General features: G+C 35.8%; 1 protein-coding gene across 3 annotated transcripts in view; it reads right to left on the reverse strand.

The window, feature by feature from the left end:
- Positions 1–14,408, reverse strand: part of EIF4G3 (eukaryotic translation initiation factor 4 gamma, 3) — a 196,929-nt gene extending 182,521 nt beyond the window's left edge. For all 3 annotated transcript variants that reach the window (XM_008590706.1, XM_008590701.1, XM_008590697.1), the window contains exon 1: positions 14,343–14,408. The gene's annotated coding sequence lies outside the window, so the exon portion shown is untranslated. The remainder of the gene's footprint in view (positions 1–14,342) is intronic.
- Positions 14,409–17,963: the final 3,555 nt, after the last annotated feature.

Genomic DNA, 17,963 nt, shown 5'->3' on the forward strand with positions numbered 1-17,963 from the left:
CCCTTACCAAAGATACTACCTAAATCATCTGAAGCAAATCATTTCACCTTTCACACTTGATCGTCCCAATCTACCTAATAGGGTAATCCTATCTATCTCTATGATTATTTTAATGATACAGTAAATACAGTGAAGTAATTGAGAAATGCTCTGAAACCTCTAGCTTATATAGTAACCTATCAAGATATTATCCTCAAACATGGTAATCTGATAACAGGAGTACACAACAAACACTGGATCACACTATTATAATTCAAGCTATACTGGGAAGGGCAGCTTTTAGTTAAAATTATTTCTAAATGTTTCCAGACTCCGATCCTCCTACCACTGTCCCTCATCTGCTCAAGAGTTGATATTTTTGAGGAGAACTTGTCCATCTGACTCCTAAAGCAGGAGATCTCTTTCAGAGCCTGTTATAGCAATAGCTTCTAATGTGAGATTTATTCCCCCACAAAATACCCTGTACGTATGGACACTCTTCAAGAAATCTGTATTCCTTAAGGCTTTGGGAGTAAGTCAAACTCTTGGATGGTGAGCAGGATTAACTCCATCTTGCGTCCCTTGACTCCTGCTTAAACTCTCTCCTTTATTTCACTGGCTAGTTATGTAGCAACCCTAGGGCAAGTATAAGAGGAACATAGGTCCAAGGGACTAGATTACTTATTAAAATGAGTGGCAATAGCCTCAGAAGACCCCTGCTTCACAGACTACAGACCACTTGGTGAGTGATGTTATCAACTTATTTTTCTTAAACCATTTTTTGAAGTCATTTTTAGCAACACTGCTTTTGCTATATGTTTTGTCTGAACCCAAGGAGTGTGAGCCCTCCTCTGCTGTAGATGTCTGAATCTTTGCTGAGTGTGACCTTCCCCACATTAAGTTATCCTTTACTAAAACTGTAAACTGTATGGATTTGCCTGTTTCGTTTTTTAGTCTGAAAGTTCCTTCTCAGTTTGGAGGGTATTATATTTTAACCCCCTCCATGCCCACAAACTAAGCATAAGACAAAGACTTGGTGAAGGTATACCTTTTGCATGCATCTAGCTTTTTAACAGCTTTCATCTTTTCTATAAATTATATAAAATTTTAATATACCTCTTTCTACTACTCACTTCAACAGTGGTTTTTTTTGTCTGTTTTTTTTCCTCTTCTAGTTTGACATTATACTTCTAGCTTTTTTGATGCTGAAGTTAGAAGATAACGACTCTCAAAACCAAAGAGGAAATATATACTAGAGTAACTCCTTCTATGTCCTTAATACTTATTATCTTTGCCTGCTGGCCAGCCTCCAGTGCTTTTGCTACTTCTCTCCCTTCTTAAATGTTGCCAAATGGCTATGTAAATAAGCCAGCTGGCTTCTGAGTCATCACTTTTGGATCCAACTTCTCTAATTCCCAATGTGAACCTTGATATACTCTTTGAACCCTAACAGCACTTGGAATTTTTCAGTTACTTTCTGATCCGGCAGCAGGACTTCCAGTGGTTTTTCTCACTCCAATGGAGTTGCTACTGGCATCTGTTCACGTGTCCTCTTGGTAATCCAAAACATTTTTCTCTAAACCTGCTACTGTTTTCTAGAAGAGAAAATCTTCATGTGTGTAAAATGTAGAAAGTTAAGAAATGCAATAGTTGATCTATCTGCATTCTGTGCGAAGGACTGCTAAACTGCTGTGAGAGATCACATTCCCTTGCCAGACTCCTCCAGAACAGAGAGAATTAGAACCAAATGCTCTGAAAATCTGCATAAGCCTGGAACTTGGGGCATGCAGACTTCATGGGATCCCACAAGTCAAGCTGGCTTATCTCTGAGACTAACAGAAAAATAACAACAAGGGAAATCAACAAGATATTTTGTAATTTTACAAAGCAGAAATTCCACATCAAGAAACCTAGAATTCTAGCCAAAGGGAATCAGACAAATTCTTTTGATCCTTGGATTTGCAAATAAAAGGGAACTTCCTATGTAGGGCATTTAGGACGTTTTACACATTGGCGCTGAACTTCATTTCTAATACTGTGATACAAGATTTTTCTTTTAATTGAAATGAGTTTTAAGGCAAACTCACGAAAGCTCACCAAAGAGCACGTTTTAAAATTCGTCTTCCAGGATGCCCATTTCCCCAAACAACCAAAACAAAAGGAAAAAAATTGTCTTCTTTCTCTTAGATCTAGGACTTCAAAATAGGTTTTTAAGTACCTACTGAGTGAGTTATTAATTAAAACAACCGCAGTTTTTAGAAGTATTTATATCAAAGTTTTTAATATTCATCTTAATTCTACTTTCAAGCAATAATGCTTTCTTCACCTACTTAGAAAAACATATTGTGCCCTTTATGATATACATATATCTTTTTAAAATACACAGAGAATCCCATCAAAATTTCAACAACAAATTCTGAAGAAAGAGAAACTCATCCTAAAATTCACATGGAATCTGAAGGGACCTCTAATAGCCAAAACAATCCCCCCCAAATGAGAACAAAGACAGAAGTCTCACACTTTGGTTTCAAAATTCACTACAAAGCTATAGCAATCAAATCAGTATGGTACTGGCATAAAGGCAGACATGTAAACCAAAAGAAAAGAATGAAGAGCTCAGAAATAAACCTTCACATATATGGTCAAAAGACTTTTGACGACAGTGCCAAGACTATCTATCCAATAGGGAAAGGACAGTCTTTTCAACAAAAATGGTTCTGGGAAAATTGGATATATCCACATGCAAAAAAAATGAACCTGGGCCCTGACCTTCACCATATAAGAAAATTAACTCAAAATGGATCACAGATCTAAACAAACAAGCTGAAAGCATAAACTCTCAGAAGGAAACATAGAGGAAAAATTTCAGGATGCTGAATTTGGCAATGGTTTCTTGGATATGACACCAAATGTACAAGCATCAAAAGAAAAAGTAGATAAATCAGACTTCGTAAAAATTAAAAATTTTTCTGTAAAGAACACTTTCAACAGAGTGAAAAGGCAACTGGTGGGATGGGAGAAAATATTTGCAAATCATGTCTGATAAGGAGTTGATATCCAAAATATATAAGGAAATCTTACAATTCAACTACAACAACAAAAAATAAATAAATAAAGCAGCCAAGTAAAAGTTGACAAAGGGATTTAATAGACTTTTCTCCAAAGAAGATATACAAATGGTTAATAAGCTCCTGACAAGATGCTCCACGTATCACTAATCATTAGTGACATGCAAATGTTTTACATACACACAGGTGTATGAATTTTCTGACACCACCATCAAGGTGGCTATTATCAAAAGGAGCATATTCTGAATGACAGCAAATATAAATTGGCCAGTTCAAAGCTAAAGATATAAGGGGAATTAGTTACTATATAAGAGCTCTTGATTCCTTGTATTAAATCATATAAAGCAGTGCAGCATTTCTAGCTAATTTTTACAATCAACGAGAAGTACACTAAGTATGAATATGACTTCTAGAAAACCAACAATCTTTCAATTACAACATGACAGTCTTCCATTCAGATCACTGGTTCATTTATTTTCAATTTTTCATCTTCTAATATAAGCCTTCAAGACTATATATTTTCCTCTGAATAACACTTTATTCACATCCCACAATTTTCGGATCCAAAGAGTTGTCATTCATTTCCAAAGATTACTTATTTTCAATTTTGATTTTATAAAATTTACAAATAAACAGATTTTGTTATTCTTTTGTTGTTAAGCTCTAATTCTGTAAAAGTATATTCAGAAAAGATTATAATTGGAATTTAACATTTTTCTCTGTTGCCTAATATATGATTAAATTTTCTAAATATTCCATGAGTATTTAAAAAAAAAAAGTGTTCATCTTCCATGAGTACTTGTTTTACTTGAATGAGAAAAGTTATTAAAACAACTGTATCAATTATTAACTATGTCATTCAACTCATCCACAGCTTTTTCTCTTTTCTCTTAGTTTTAAAAAGTTCTCCATATATTAAGGTTTGTTCATCATGACGTTAAAATGAGATCCTCAATTACTTTTTATCATGGCTGAACGTGTACAAAATTCCTAAACCATAGATATATATGACTTTGTGCTAATATATTAAAACAAGTTTATTATTTGTGTCACTTTGTCTATATCAGGGGGTGGCAAGCCATGACCCTTGGCTTGTGTTTTTGTAAGACAAGCTAGGAAAGATATTTACATATTTAAAGAGTTGTTAAAAAAAAAAAAAAAATCACTGAGTGAGCTTGGTGCTGACAACACCAAGTCAAGGGTTAGGATCCCCTTACCGGTCATCCTTTTTAAAAAAAAAAAGAATATGCAAAGGACCATCTGGCCCACAAAACCCAAAATATTTACTACCTGACCCTTCACAGTGAAAGCTTGCTAATCTATGTCAGGGTTTGGCAAATTTTTTTCTGTAAAGGTCCAGACAATAAATATTTTAAGCTTTGCAGGCCATACAATCTCTAGCAACTATTTTATCTCTGCCTTTCTAACACAAAAGCAGAATTCATAAACAAATGAGCATGGCTATATTCCAGTAAAATTTTATTTACAAAAAACAGGGAGGGAACAGATATGTCAACAGTTTGCCAACCCCAATCTATGATTATCTAAACTGACCTGCCCATTTCTCATAAATGTCTCTCACACTAATTGTAAATTTGTCAGTTTCTTTTACATTTTGCTTTATACATATATATTTCTAAACCAATTATTAAACAAGAGTGTGTGATATTACATCCTCTAGAAATTACATCTTTTATTGTAGGAATTCTCTTTCTACCACATATTGTTTTTTGTCTTGAATTCTACGTAGACCTCTAAGGTTGCTTATACTTGCTTTCATTTTATTAATATTTTCCTATTAACAGTGTTTCATGATCTTTCTGTGTCATGTTTAAATGCACATACCTAGATTTTGGTTTCTGATCAATTTGAGTCAATATTTAATTGGGGAATTTAACGTTGTGTTGTTACAATCCTGCTAGCTCATCACATCTACTTTGTATTTCCCCTTTCCTGACTTTTAAAAATTCACTGGGGTTTATTGGTTTCAATTTATTCTTTATTAGTAAGGAAGTTATACATCCTTTTCCTATTATTTGTGCCAGTTACCTATTGTCTTTCAGATCCAACCAATCTTGGAATAAAAGGCTGTTTTTCACCCCCTGTCAGCATGGTTCCAGTGGCAGGGTAAAAGTAAGGCTCCAAACACCAGCTCTATTCAGATCCCCCAGCCCCAGCCTCTCAAAGCCATAGAGATGCCAGCAACACACAGGCATGTACACTTCATATTCAAAGTAGCAGCCTTCCCCTACTCTCTCACCGACTGATTTTCTGACATCCAAGGACCAACCTACAGTAACTACCTTCTCAGAGTTCTAAGCAACAGTCCTAAAGGATCCTTCCTCCAAACTCCTAGGTTCTGGCAACACCACCGTTTCTTTTTCATTCCCTCAGCTCTAAGGATGTCAGCTGCTTCCTGCAGTTATTAATCCCTGGATTACCTCAGCATCCCCTTTTTAATCATTTAGCCAGTATAATAAATTCATATATTAAATTCCCTCCATTTAAAAAAGTTAGTATAATTTCTTTCCTTCCTGACAAGACTGACAACTACACTGCTATACTTAACTAATTAGGTTGTCATGTTATAAACTGCACTGAACAGGTCAAAATTTGAAACTGAGCTATAAAAGATGGGCAATTTTAATGTGATCAAGAGTAATGAGATTTATAGTAATGAAGAGAGTCTTTAATAGAGTGTAATATCTGAAAAAGGAGTATTACTAGCAGTGAACAAAAAAGGAAATTTATTTTACCTGTGAAGTATAGCAAAATGTTGGCAACATAATATCTTCTATTTAGCACCTACTTTGTGGTCATCTATGGAACAGACTACTGTGAAGACAGAAAAGACATCACAAAAGGGAAACGGAACTCAGATAGCTTGAGGGTTTATCATTCTTCACAGAAAGAAAAAAAAAAGGGGTTCCTAAACCGATGAAAAGTTTGGAAATCAAATTTAACCATTCCTGTTACCTACTTATCAGCATGACTACAGATCTGAGAAAAAACAACGGTAACTAAACATGCATTGAGAAAAAAAGTTTGTTAGGAAAGCAAATTATAACATTTTTATTTTCATAATATCATTCTATATATCAATAATATTGCTTATAGTGCAATGATTCTATTTGCTTTAAATATAACTGACTTAACCTCTCTTTACTGTTCATTGATAGATTTTTAAATTACCATGTATCTACAAGATGTGTGGGTTGTCTGCTTTTTACTGAGCACAAAATTCATAATTCTTAGTTCTATAAAGCTAACTAGTTTTTGTATACCACACTTTGTAATTAGCAAAATACTCTCAAGTAAACTTTCTCATTTGATCCCTTATAAAATAAATGGTCCTGTATTTGGTTTGTCCTTTCCCTTCTCCTTTCCCTTCTCTATGCAAACTGCACTTTCCCTCCCCTGAAAAAATCTGGATAGGTGTATATATACACACCCTCCTGATTAAACTCAAGATAATATTCTACATATCTATGGTACTTAGCCCCTCTGTTGACATTTCCCCCAGAGTCCTCTATCTGCCCATTTCCCCCACAGCTCTGTGACTCACATAAATGGAATACAGATTTTTGCAGGAGATATCATAAGCACTTTGAATTGAATAGTCAAACAGGCCTATTTCTCATCCCAAAATTTACTGGTACATGCTAATTTCTATAGCTGAATCAAAGGAGCAACTTTCAGAAGCATAAAACTTTTTAAAATCTGAGTGTCACAACTAGATAAAAAAATTAATTGGCAGTATGAAAGTGAGTTCCCCCTCCAAACCTATGGGAAATAAGAAGTGTGAAATTCCCAAGAGATAAACGTGTAAGGGAAATCCTGAAAGAGGTTTTTCATAACCTGTTAAACAACAGGTTTTTCACCTGTTAAAACAGATAAGTGGGAGCCAGAGAAATGAAGAGTCCCAGAATGTGTCCTGAAGAAACAGCTCTTGAAATGTAAAAGAGACAAAATCCTAAACCTTTTCACCCCAACAGAATTTAGATGAAAATGAACATCATCAACAAAAAACTGAGCCTACATCAAAGAAAACAAAGGAAATGCTTGTAAAATCACAATCAGCTTGGTTCTTACAAAAAAAAAATCCTTCAGCCTTCTGAAATAGTGTTGAATTACCAGGATACTTCAGTAAGTTCATGGAAAAATAGAATTAAAAGATAATATGAGTCTTTCCACAACTTTTTGAAGTACTCTCGTAATACTTAGATATTTTAAAATATGGGCTCTAGCCTTGAGGATTTGCCAAACAGACCCTAAACTTGGGGTTTAGGGTGAATAGTCTGAATAATAATTGTACTTAACTATTAATCTTGCAACAACACTTAATCACTGGAATTTTTTTTCTAGCTAAATGCAATGCAAAGAAAAGCATAATCAAATAAGCGTATAAAAACTGCTTTAGGCACACTTCAATGTAAGTTATAAGACTGCAGAAAAGATGAAACACCTAATAGGAAAATGTTTGGTGAAGTCCTACTTTATAAATATGGTTCCAAATGTTTTTGTTAATAGAAACAAAAAATGACAAAAGAGTGAAATTCTCTAACCAAATATCACCACATTGAAATAAATCTCAACAATTAGAGGGCTGGCTCAGCTGTTAGAGCGCAGCCTTATAACACCAAGGTTATGGGTTCAGAGCCCTGTACCGGCCAGCCACCAAAAAAATGTTTAAAAAACTAACAATCCGAAGAAAAAGCTTACCACAATTCTTTACCATCTCACAAATATAAATGGTCTGGATATAGGCCTTTGTAACTTACTTTTATATTAATGACATTTGCAAAGCCAAGTTATTTGTAAAGTGTTTAATGACAATATTTATTGAGGAAATTTTCAACAAGAAGTAAATTTTTAAGTACATACATATCTTATCAACTGAAAAAAAAAAAAAAAAGGCAGAAGATTTGGTGTCAACAGGGCCAACCAAATGCAGACAGTACTACAGATGCCCAGGCCCACACCAAATCCTCATGTGTCATTAATGCAGCTTCTAAGCACCACTCACCCCAAAGACTGCCTTAGATGGCTACAATGTGTTTTGTTTTGGGTTTTTTTTGGGGGGGGGGGGTTAGAAACTAAATTTTGCTTTGTTTTTTAATTTTTAAGGAAATTCAGTACTTACTGATTTCAACAATAAAATGTGATTTAAAAAGAAACTTTCAAAGCTTCCTTTACTTTATCTTGGTTAGCAAGTTTGCTCTTCACAGTTATCAAACTCAGAATTCTCTTCATGAAAGGCAAAAAAAAAAAAAAAAAAAAAAAAAAAAAACCACCTCAAAAAAGTATAAACATTTGCATGCAGGAAGTAAAATCATTTGCCTTAATAATAAAGGAAAAGCAGCTTACAAAGGCTGAAATATTCAGTCATGAACAACTGCAAGGCAATACAGAGACCTGACATGCTACTGAGTAAAACAAGGCCCCTGAAAGAAAAAGTCTAGAAGTTGGATAAAGTGAAAAGACTGTAGGGACCATGAGTCATTTGAAACTCATTCTTTGCTAATGACGAAAATCAAAGTGTTAAAATAAATATCATGATCAATCATATTCCTCAGTGAAGAAGTCCCTTGCTTAGTATATCCAGACACAATAAAGAATCTAATCAGTGGACATATACCATCACCATTTCAGTTCACTATATTATATGGCTGAGTTGGTCTCCCAGAAAAAATATAGGAATGAAATGTAATTTCCAGGAACAGTAGGCAGAAAACACACACAGACTGAGCATCCCTAATCTGAAAATGCGAAATCCTGAAATGATCCAAAAATCTGAAACTTTTTGAATACCAACATAATGGCACAAGAGGAAAACTCCACACCTCATATGGTGGGTGGCAGTCAAAATACATGTGATGGGCTTACTGAAGAACTAGAGCAGTATCCATTCATAATAGAACAAGAAGTCATGTCAGTTTACAAAATCAAAAAGAGACTTCTAAGATAAAACACGTTGTTAAAGAGGCAGACAAATCTGGAGGAAACATTTTAAAAAGCCATCCAGCAGAATGCCTTCTCATCCCTAGAGGACACACTTCCTAGTCCCTCAACTGCTTCTGATGATTCTTCTCACCTAAAAAAATAAAATACAGTGTATAGTAACCTTTAAATCAAAGCACAGCACTGTAGGTGGGAACTGAAAGCGTATCATCACTAGCTGTTGGTGTTAACACCTGAAACATACATTCTTGTGATGTTACTGTGCTGCTTAGTTACCCCGAACTCATTATTTTTTTACTGTATTAATGGTAAGTCATATTTCTTACCGTTAAGTACTTATGTGTGAATAAGTATAAGAAAATGACTGCTTATCAGTAGCAATATAAATTCAAAGTCAGGAATGACGGAGATGCCAAACAACCAGAAAGTCCACGTGGGTAGCTGAGATAGTGCGCCTTTGCTTTCTGATGGTTCAAGGTACACAAACTTTGTTTCATGTACAAAATTAGAAAAAATACTGTATAAAATTACCGTCACATTATGTACATAAGGAGTACATATGAAATATAAATGAATTTCATGTTTAGACTTGGGTCCCCTACCCAAGATATCTAATTATGTATATGCAAATATTCCAAAATCCGAAACACTTCTGATCCCAAGCATTTCAGGTAAGAGATACTCAGTCTGTATCACAACACTTTTCTTTGGCATTATTCTGAGCATTCTTCTCACTAATTACTTGGAATGTAGCTCCTAAAGCTTTAAAGTCTAGACAGTGATAACAAGAGAAAAAAGAAAAGACCTAGATGTTGAACCTGGTAGTTGATGCCAGTTTAGACTGTTTTGGAGTTGCTAATTTTGTGAAAATTAACTGAGTTAAAGCAAATGTGCATCACCAATTAAGCAATTAGTAGGAGCCACTTTTGTTTTTGCATAACTTGACAAGTAATTTAAAATAATTCAAAAAACTTCTGATTTTTTTTAAAAATGAGCAACGAAAATACAAAAATTGGCAAATTTTAAATCTATAATAAAGAATTTTTAAAGTTTCTAAAATAACTGGCTACTTTGAAGCTAGTTTCCAAAACCCATGGAGATCTTAACGGGAATTCAAATCTCATCTACACAGACTCTACAAAAAAGAAAACTAGGCATTAACAACTACTTCCACAAGGTTGAATTTTGAGATAGTACTGAGAGGGTTGGGACTCTAAATTAGCCTCCTGACTCCCTGGAGAGTACATTTCTCCCAGCAGATTTATTTGGAAATCTACCCCCAAAAGATACTTGTAAATTCTGTTGTTTTGCCATTCCCGGAATAAGGATATTCTGGGTTTAGAGACTGTTCAAGTGCTGCCATTTCAGAGCAATTTAAAAGAATCCACACCTAAAATGTCTCAGCAATTTCACCATAGTTTAAAAATGTCATTTTAACTATTAATCTTTAGTAGTCTAATGTTTTTGATTTTGATTAAACAAAACCTCCATAGATGAAGAGGCTAGAAAGAATTACAACTCACGCAACAAAGGAAAATGCACATAAAGCCTTAAAATTTGGCATGTGCACACATGTGTAAAATCCTACCTTGAAGAGGAAGAAGCAGGTGATGAGGCTGTCCTCAATGATGTAAAAAGGAATTTGGGAACAATTTTCTACATTTTCCTTCTTTCATGTTTCAAAACTATGAAATTCACTTTTCTTCAGCTTAGTTTCTTTAAATTAACCTTAATAGAATAATTTAGTGTCAAACACTGAGTCTCAGACAGACACAGGTAGCTACTTTAGACAAAGAGATTTAATTCAAAGAAAGGGAGACTGTCACATCAAAAAGGACATGTGGCTAAAAAATAGTTTCTTTGATCTTATCCTCAGTTGATTTGAATCTAATATTTTTGTACACAAGCATAAAACATATTACTGCCAAAGGAAAATTGCTAGGTCTGGACTCTACTTTCATCCTAATATTAGGGATAGGCAAAGACCTGGAAGACATCTCAAACTCTTGAGGACAGCTTCTGAGATTCACACTAAAACCAGACAGGTGGCCAAAATAGAAGAGTTAGCCGGTAAGCCACACACACATACACATGCACACATATGTAAATCTTGAGGAGAACCAAGACTGACAGCCATGAAAATAATAAATGCCACTTACTGAATTTAGCTTACCCTGTTCTGAGGAAGGATTTAACAAAATCATAACAAACCTCTTAAAGAGTAGAAGAACTCTATTTCTGTCCTATACAACAGATGAAGAAATCAAGTTCCAGAGATATTAAGTAATGTATCTATCATCTGTACATAACCAGAAAGTGATAAACCCGGCCCTAGAACCTAGGTCCGATTGACAACGAGCCTGTAATCCTTTCTCCTTTATTTTGAAGGCTCTGCTTTCCCTTATAATACATAAGCTGTTTCAACCGTTAAACCTAAGGAGACTGAGTTTCCTACAGAACTGTCCATTTTTCCATGTATGCCAATGTAGGAAAACTTCCTCACCCTATCAACAGATGTTAAGATATTGGTAAGAGACAGATGACTCCACATAAGCCTCCCTCTGTGTGAAAGGAAGGGGGGGGGGGCAGTGAACCAGGTGTGACCTACTGGGTTCATTCATCAGATTAGCCAAAACGGTAGCAAAACAGACCACAAAGAAATGCAAGACAGTATTTGATCCCCCTTCTCCTTGGTATTCATGTACTTTAGTTTCTAAAGGTAGTGATAAAACGGCATACAGAACAGCACTTGTGGGCTCAATAACTGAGGTCACTGGGAGACCATACTTTCTTAAATGCAAATGTATAGTTATACGCAACTACGCATTTGCAAGCAGCTCTATCTTTCAGAAAACTTTAATGCTTTGGGCCAACTACTTGGTTCAAATCACAACTTGAAACAGTAAGAATTTCAAATGGAAAACTAAGCTCTTTTCCTTAATGCCAGTTATCAATTGCTTGCCTTTCAATGTAAAACGTACCCTGTTTGCCTGTAATATAAAAATGGATCTGAGCTCTAGAATATTTTAACATTTCAGGAGGCACAATGTTAAAATTTGTAAGTAGAGAGTACTGTAGAGATATTGCAGGAGGAAAGGGTTTTACTTCTTTGGTTCCTATATGGGGTGGCAACAGGCTCCTGCAGCCCAAACAGCTTCTCCAAACTTTGGCTTCTCTGGTGACCAGCACCCCTAGTGGACATAGTTTCTTCAGTGCCAGGCTTCTGCTGCAGTGCAGAGCAGGCAGCAGTACCCAGCAGTCAACAGCTACCACTGGTACTCTCTTAGACAGTTTTGCAGCAGAGTGCCTCTTCTAAGAAACCTCCCTGTGAACAGCTTTCCCTCACCACCATAGAGGGCAGAATTCTGGCAAGAATACAGAAAAGATTTCCTGTAAGTTCCACAAACATGGCCCCACTGCCTTTCAGTGAGCTACAGCATGCCATCTACAACAAGGTCAGATCTTAGCCCAGGATAGGGGGAGCAGTTTGTCACCTAACATTAATTACCATGAAAACAGAGGCACAAGATTTGGTAGGCCTTTTTTTTAAATTTTGGAGGCAATATTTACTTCATGTGAGTGTGCTACTTCAACTGACTTACAGAGTCACCTGGGAAGTTTTGGATTTTGCATGAGAAACAGGACAAAAGAAGGCTGTGCGATAAGTTTAGGTTGTAATGCAAGCTGCTCTACCACTTGGGACTTATGATCCAGCAGAACTAATGTTACTTGAATTGCCTGTAGCAAACAGAGATGCTGCAAGAAGCCTTTAGCGAGTGTACAATGCAGCAGCTCTTTGCTACAGAAGATTGGTGCTAGAGAAGCAAGGTTTTCCCTACACTCCATAGGGCAAATTTCCAACAAGTTCCAGAGGACAGATTTTAAGCAAGTTCTAGGTACATTACCACAGTGACTCTTCTAGCATCAGGTGAGCCACAGCCTTGAGCTCAGCTCTAGAGAAAGGCTCTTTCATGGGTGCTCTATCTCAGCCCTAAGAGAACCAGCTGCTCTTTATACCTACCTACCTGCTATCCTCATGTTCTTGAGAGTTCTTTTTCTTATTAGCCAATCCTTCCTTACTCCAGTCCCCCATTATACTAAATAATCCTTTACATTAACCTTTCCCTATTCAAGATACAACATGGTTTTCTCTCCTGATCAGACTCACACTAATATACTTTAATTATAGTTGGGTGGTTCTGTTCAGTGCTATGGAAACCAATAAAACAAACTCATTTAAACAATTAAGAGTTCGTTTTATCATGTTTTCAAATATTTGAAACTTAAAACTACATAGAAATAATTTAGAGAGAGTTTAAGTCCATGACAAACTAATTTCTATGTTGCTTAATAGGGCTATTTCAATCATCATTTGGCAAATTGTACATTCCTTCTCCAAGCATTCCATAGTCTAAACTATCACTAATCAGCCCCTAACTTACAATCATCAGCTACAGCATTGTTTTTAGGAATTCCTTATCTCTCCTATATTCAGACTCTAAAAGGCCAAAAATGAAAAAAAAAGTTATAAAAATAATTTTCATTATCAAAAAGAGTAGCTCTTACATGTAAATACTGACAATATCTAACAACATGGGTCAATGTTGTTGGCTTGACTCCTTCCACATTCCAATAAGTGACATCATAACTCTAACCAGCTCTTGACCACAGGAAACCTTACAAGCATGTGATGGTGGGTTGGTTTAAGCTAAACAATAACATCTCTTTAAATCCACAGTAACATCTCTTTAAACATGAATGTCTCTTTAAACATCTGAATGTCTGTTGTGTCTGTTAAGAAGAAAGACACTGAGTTCACAATTCTTTAACAATTCAACAAAAACTTAGGCCTAACAAATTCCAATAATCTACTTAAAAAATAAAAAAAACCCAAACCAACCAACAAACAAAAAATCACTAAAGTTACTCAAAAGGGGAAGACACCACCTTTTCACAAAAGTCAAAATAATGACCAACAGTCTACCAAAAAAGAGGTGGGGAAACGGCAGCTGATTAAGCAGTGAAAAGCAAATCAGTGCTTTGTGGTTTTTTTTCTTTTTTCTTAAATGGACTTTAGAATTGTGCTCTAATTTCTTAAATAATAAAAAAGGAAAACTAAATATCACTTGGCAGTTAATTTTTAATGCTTCCAAAATTAAAAGCATGAAATTATTAGTAGCTACCATTATGGGAGGTGTATCTAAAAAGACACAAAAGACAAAATAGAAATTACTCTTCAAGTAATGTTTTATGTTACTGCTTAAAAATCTGCTTTAGAAAAACAGATATGTTGGTTTTACATGGAAATTTCTTTTTAAAAAAAGGTTTCCTTACTTGAGAGAGTCCAGGGGACGATGCATGTCCCGGGGGCGTTGCCGCGAGATTTGGATGCCCCTTGTTTATTTCATGTGCTGAATAAGGGGAAGGGGTCGGGGGTCCCGGCTGTCTTGCTACTTGTGTTACCTGTGAAGAAATCAATATTTAGAAAGAGGATTAGAAAATCAATCTTAATAAATACAGTTGAACTAATTTTTTAAAATTAGATTTTCTACCTCACAAATTACACTAAAATAAGTACCAGACTGAATAAAGGCTTAAATTTTCAAAAATAAAAAAATAAAATTTTTAGAAAAAAATACACTTGAATACTTTATCAATTCGATAAAAAATTCTTGAAGCATGATCTCAAAACCCAAAACCTTAAAGGAAAAAATATGCTAAGTGAACAAAGCCAGACTTATAACTACACACTGTATGATGCCATTTTGTAAAACGAACAGAAAAGAGATAAGAGGAAGGAAATGACTACTAAAGGGGTACAAGGAGATTTTGGAAGGTGACATAACTTTTCTGTACCTTGATTATAGTGAGAATAACATGACTCTATGTGCTTGTCAAGACTCATAGAACTCTACAATAAGAAGCGTGAATTTTACTTTATGTAAACTGCATCACAATAAACCTGAACCAAAAAAAGGCAAGTTACTTATAGAACATAATCTCATTTTTGTCTTTAGAAAAGTAAATATAGGGGCTGGCTGGTTAGCTTGGTTGGTTAGTGTGTGGTGTTGATAACACCAAGGTCGAGAGTTCAATCCATGTACTAGCTAGCCACTAAAAAAATAAATGAAAGTGCCTCTAAAAATATATGTACATGTATAGATATTACATTTCTATATACATATTTGTTTATGTGTGTGCATATATATAACAAATAGACATATACAAATGCTGAAATAAAATGGACTCATGGAAAACTGACTAGAATCAAAAATGTACAGATTAAAAGAGACTTAAATGAAACTAAAATGTGACCAAAGATTAAGACTTAAAATTGTTGTATCTAGTTCTTCCTTGCTTTTAAAATGACTTTGAAAATTTCATCTCCAATTCTGAGTCAATGTCACATTTATAAAGACATAAGGTTTACCATGAAAATATTATAGCATTTACTTAATATCGGCCCGCAAACATAAGAGTATGGATGTTAACAACTAAGGTATTCCACAACGAAGCCGCAAAGTATTTCCTTTAAGTGAAAAGGTGAAAGTTCTCAATTTAATAAGGAAAGGAAAAAAATCCTATTGCTTTGTTTTATCTCATTTTATCACAGTCTCATGGTAACTTTGGGTAGGGCTGGTGTCCTGTGAAACTGTTCATGTCCCACAGGAGAATAACATGGCCTGCCTATGATCTTCAGATCAGGTTGTACTGACACATCAAGGGGCTGCTTTCTTTCCTTCTCAGAAGCAACATACCCAGGAGTTTCCCCTCCAAGATGAGACAAGCAATGAGGTAGCAACTTGCAGAAACAAGGAAGGAAGCCCAGATAACCAGCTGGGGCTTTAGGCCCTTCTCCTACAACCATCCTGCAAAACTAGGGCCGCTTAGACACCAGCAGACAAGCTGACCCACAGCTCTTCCGGCCCCAAGAATGAACATTTGTCCCTTTTTGCAGGAAGGAGAGGGTGTGGTAAGGGGCAGCACTGGGGGAAGTCAGGCTTACCTGGCCTAGGGATCCCCCCCAAACCCCAGCAATCAGAGAGGCAGCATCAGGAAGGAAGCAGTCATAGCTACCCCAGGCCCCCATGGTCAGCCTGGCCCAACCTTCATCCTCTAGCACAAGTGTTGCCACCAATAATCACTATTGTAGCTCTCACCAATGCTGAGCATCATGAAGATAAAGTCCCGAAGCTATTAGCCTATCAGTTAGTAGTTAAAAGTTTTGGGGGAGTCAAAAGTTATGCTTGGATTTTCAACTACACAGGGGTCAGTGCCCCTAATCCCCTTGTTGTTCGAGGTCAACTATACCTCTTTCAGAATATTTTCAAATTAATGGATTATTGAATCTCCTACTCTCTGGGTAGGGTTCTTCTCTCTGGCTAAGCTGTTCCATTTCAGGTAATACTGTTGTATTCTATCTCCTTCCAAGGTGGCTGCAAGAAGTTTTATACAAAGAAAACGACCTATGTTTTCCTGTTATTTGAAAGACATTACTATAATTCAATTATGGAGGCAGGGAGCAGAGGTATAAAATAGCTTATTATGGCAAATACTTAACCACCTCCAAATCTAAAAAGATTTTTGTCTATTATATATTAATCTTAAGCAACAATCAACCATGTCATGGACTGCAATATGTGCATGTGTTTAAAAGATAATGTACCCAAGTTTATTTCTTAAAAGTTTAAGTTTAAAAGATAATACACCCAAAAAATGTTTTTATTTCTTATAGATATTATATTTTTGCACTGGCAGTAATGTGGAACTTCCAGAATTCTCATGCACCTGCTGCTGGAAATGTAAATTGTTCAACCACTTTGGGAAATAATTTGGCATTAGCTAGAAATCTTGAAAATAGGCATGCCCTATGACCCAGCTATCCCACTAGTGGGTATACATCTGTGAGAAACTAATGAAAATGTGCACCAGGGTACACGTACAGAAATATTCACAGTTGTACTGTTCTTAATAGCCCAAAATTGGAATAACCCGGGCCAGCCCGGTGGCGCACTGGAGAGTGCGCCGCTTGGGAGCGCAGTGGCGCTCCCGCCGAGGGTTCGGATCCCATGTGGTGACCGGTTCCCGCTCACTGGCTGAGTGCGGTGCGGGTGCAACACCGAGGGTTGCGATCCCGTTGCCGGTCCCTGGTACGGGCGTGACACCGAGGGTTGCAATCCCGTTACCGGTCAGTAAAAAAGACAAAAAGGAAAAAAAAAATTGGAATAACCCAACTGTTCGTTAACAGATCAATAATGAAATATTTAAATGCACAAAAATAGAATAAAAAACTACAGCAACACAACTTGGATGACTTTCATAAATGATGAGTACAGATAACATAGAAGAATATCTACAGTATGATTCCACTTATAAAAAGTTTCCAAACTGGCAAAACTTGACTATATTAGTCTAGAGAAGCATACTGGGATGATAACACTGAAAACAGAAGCAAGGAAAATTTTTTAAAAAGCAGATAGTTCTACCTCTGGGGAAAGAGGAAATTGTGAACAGGGAAGACCACATAACTAATACACAGTTTTTGCTTTAAAATTATTTGTTAACCTCCACTATTAAGTTCTTATGTCCTATTATGCAAGTATGTCATAATCTCCATGCCCCACCCACCTCTAAAACAGATTAATTTTATTGCAATGTATTGCAATGTACAAAGGTACTTAAAAAATTCATGGAAGGATTTGTATTATGCTTTAATTCTATTTTTTCACGAACTTTTTGAAGTCCCCTCTTATATGCAGAGTTGAAAGAATATTAAAAAAAAAAAAGAAAGAAAAAAATACTGCTGCCAAGAAAGAAAACCCCTAAAATTTTGACTCAGTGAAAACTTCAGCTTGCTAGTGAGTTTTCTTTAAAGTTTTCTACATAAAATAATCTCCTATAAAATCAACGATATTTGGTGGTTGCTGACCAATGTAACTTGAAGGATGTTTTGAA

This window comes from Galeopterus variegatus, unplaced genomic scaffold (genome assembly GCF_000696425.1).
Source record: "Galeopterus variegatus unplaced genomic scaffold, G_variegatus-3.0.2 Scaffold142, whole genome shotgun sequence".
NCBI lineage: Eukaryota > Metazoa > Chordata > Mammalia > Dermoptera > Cynocephalidae > Galeopterus > Galeopterus variegatus.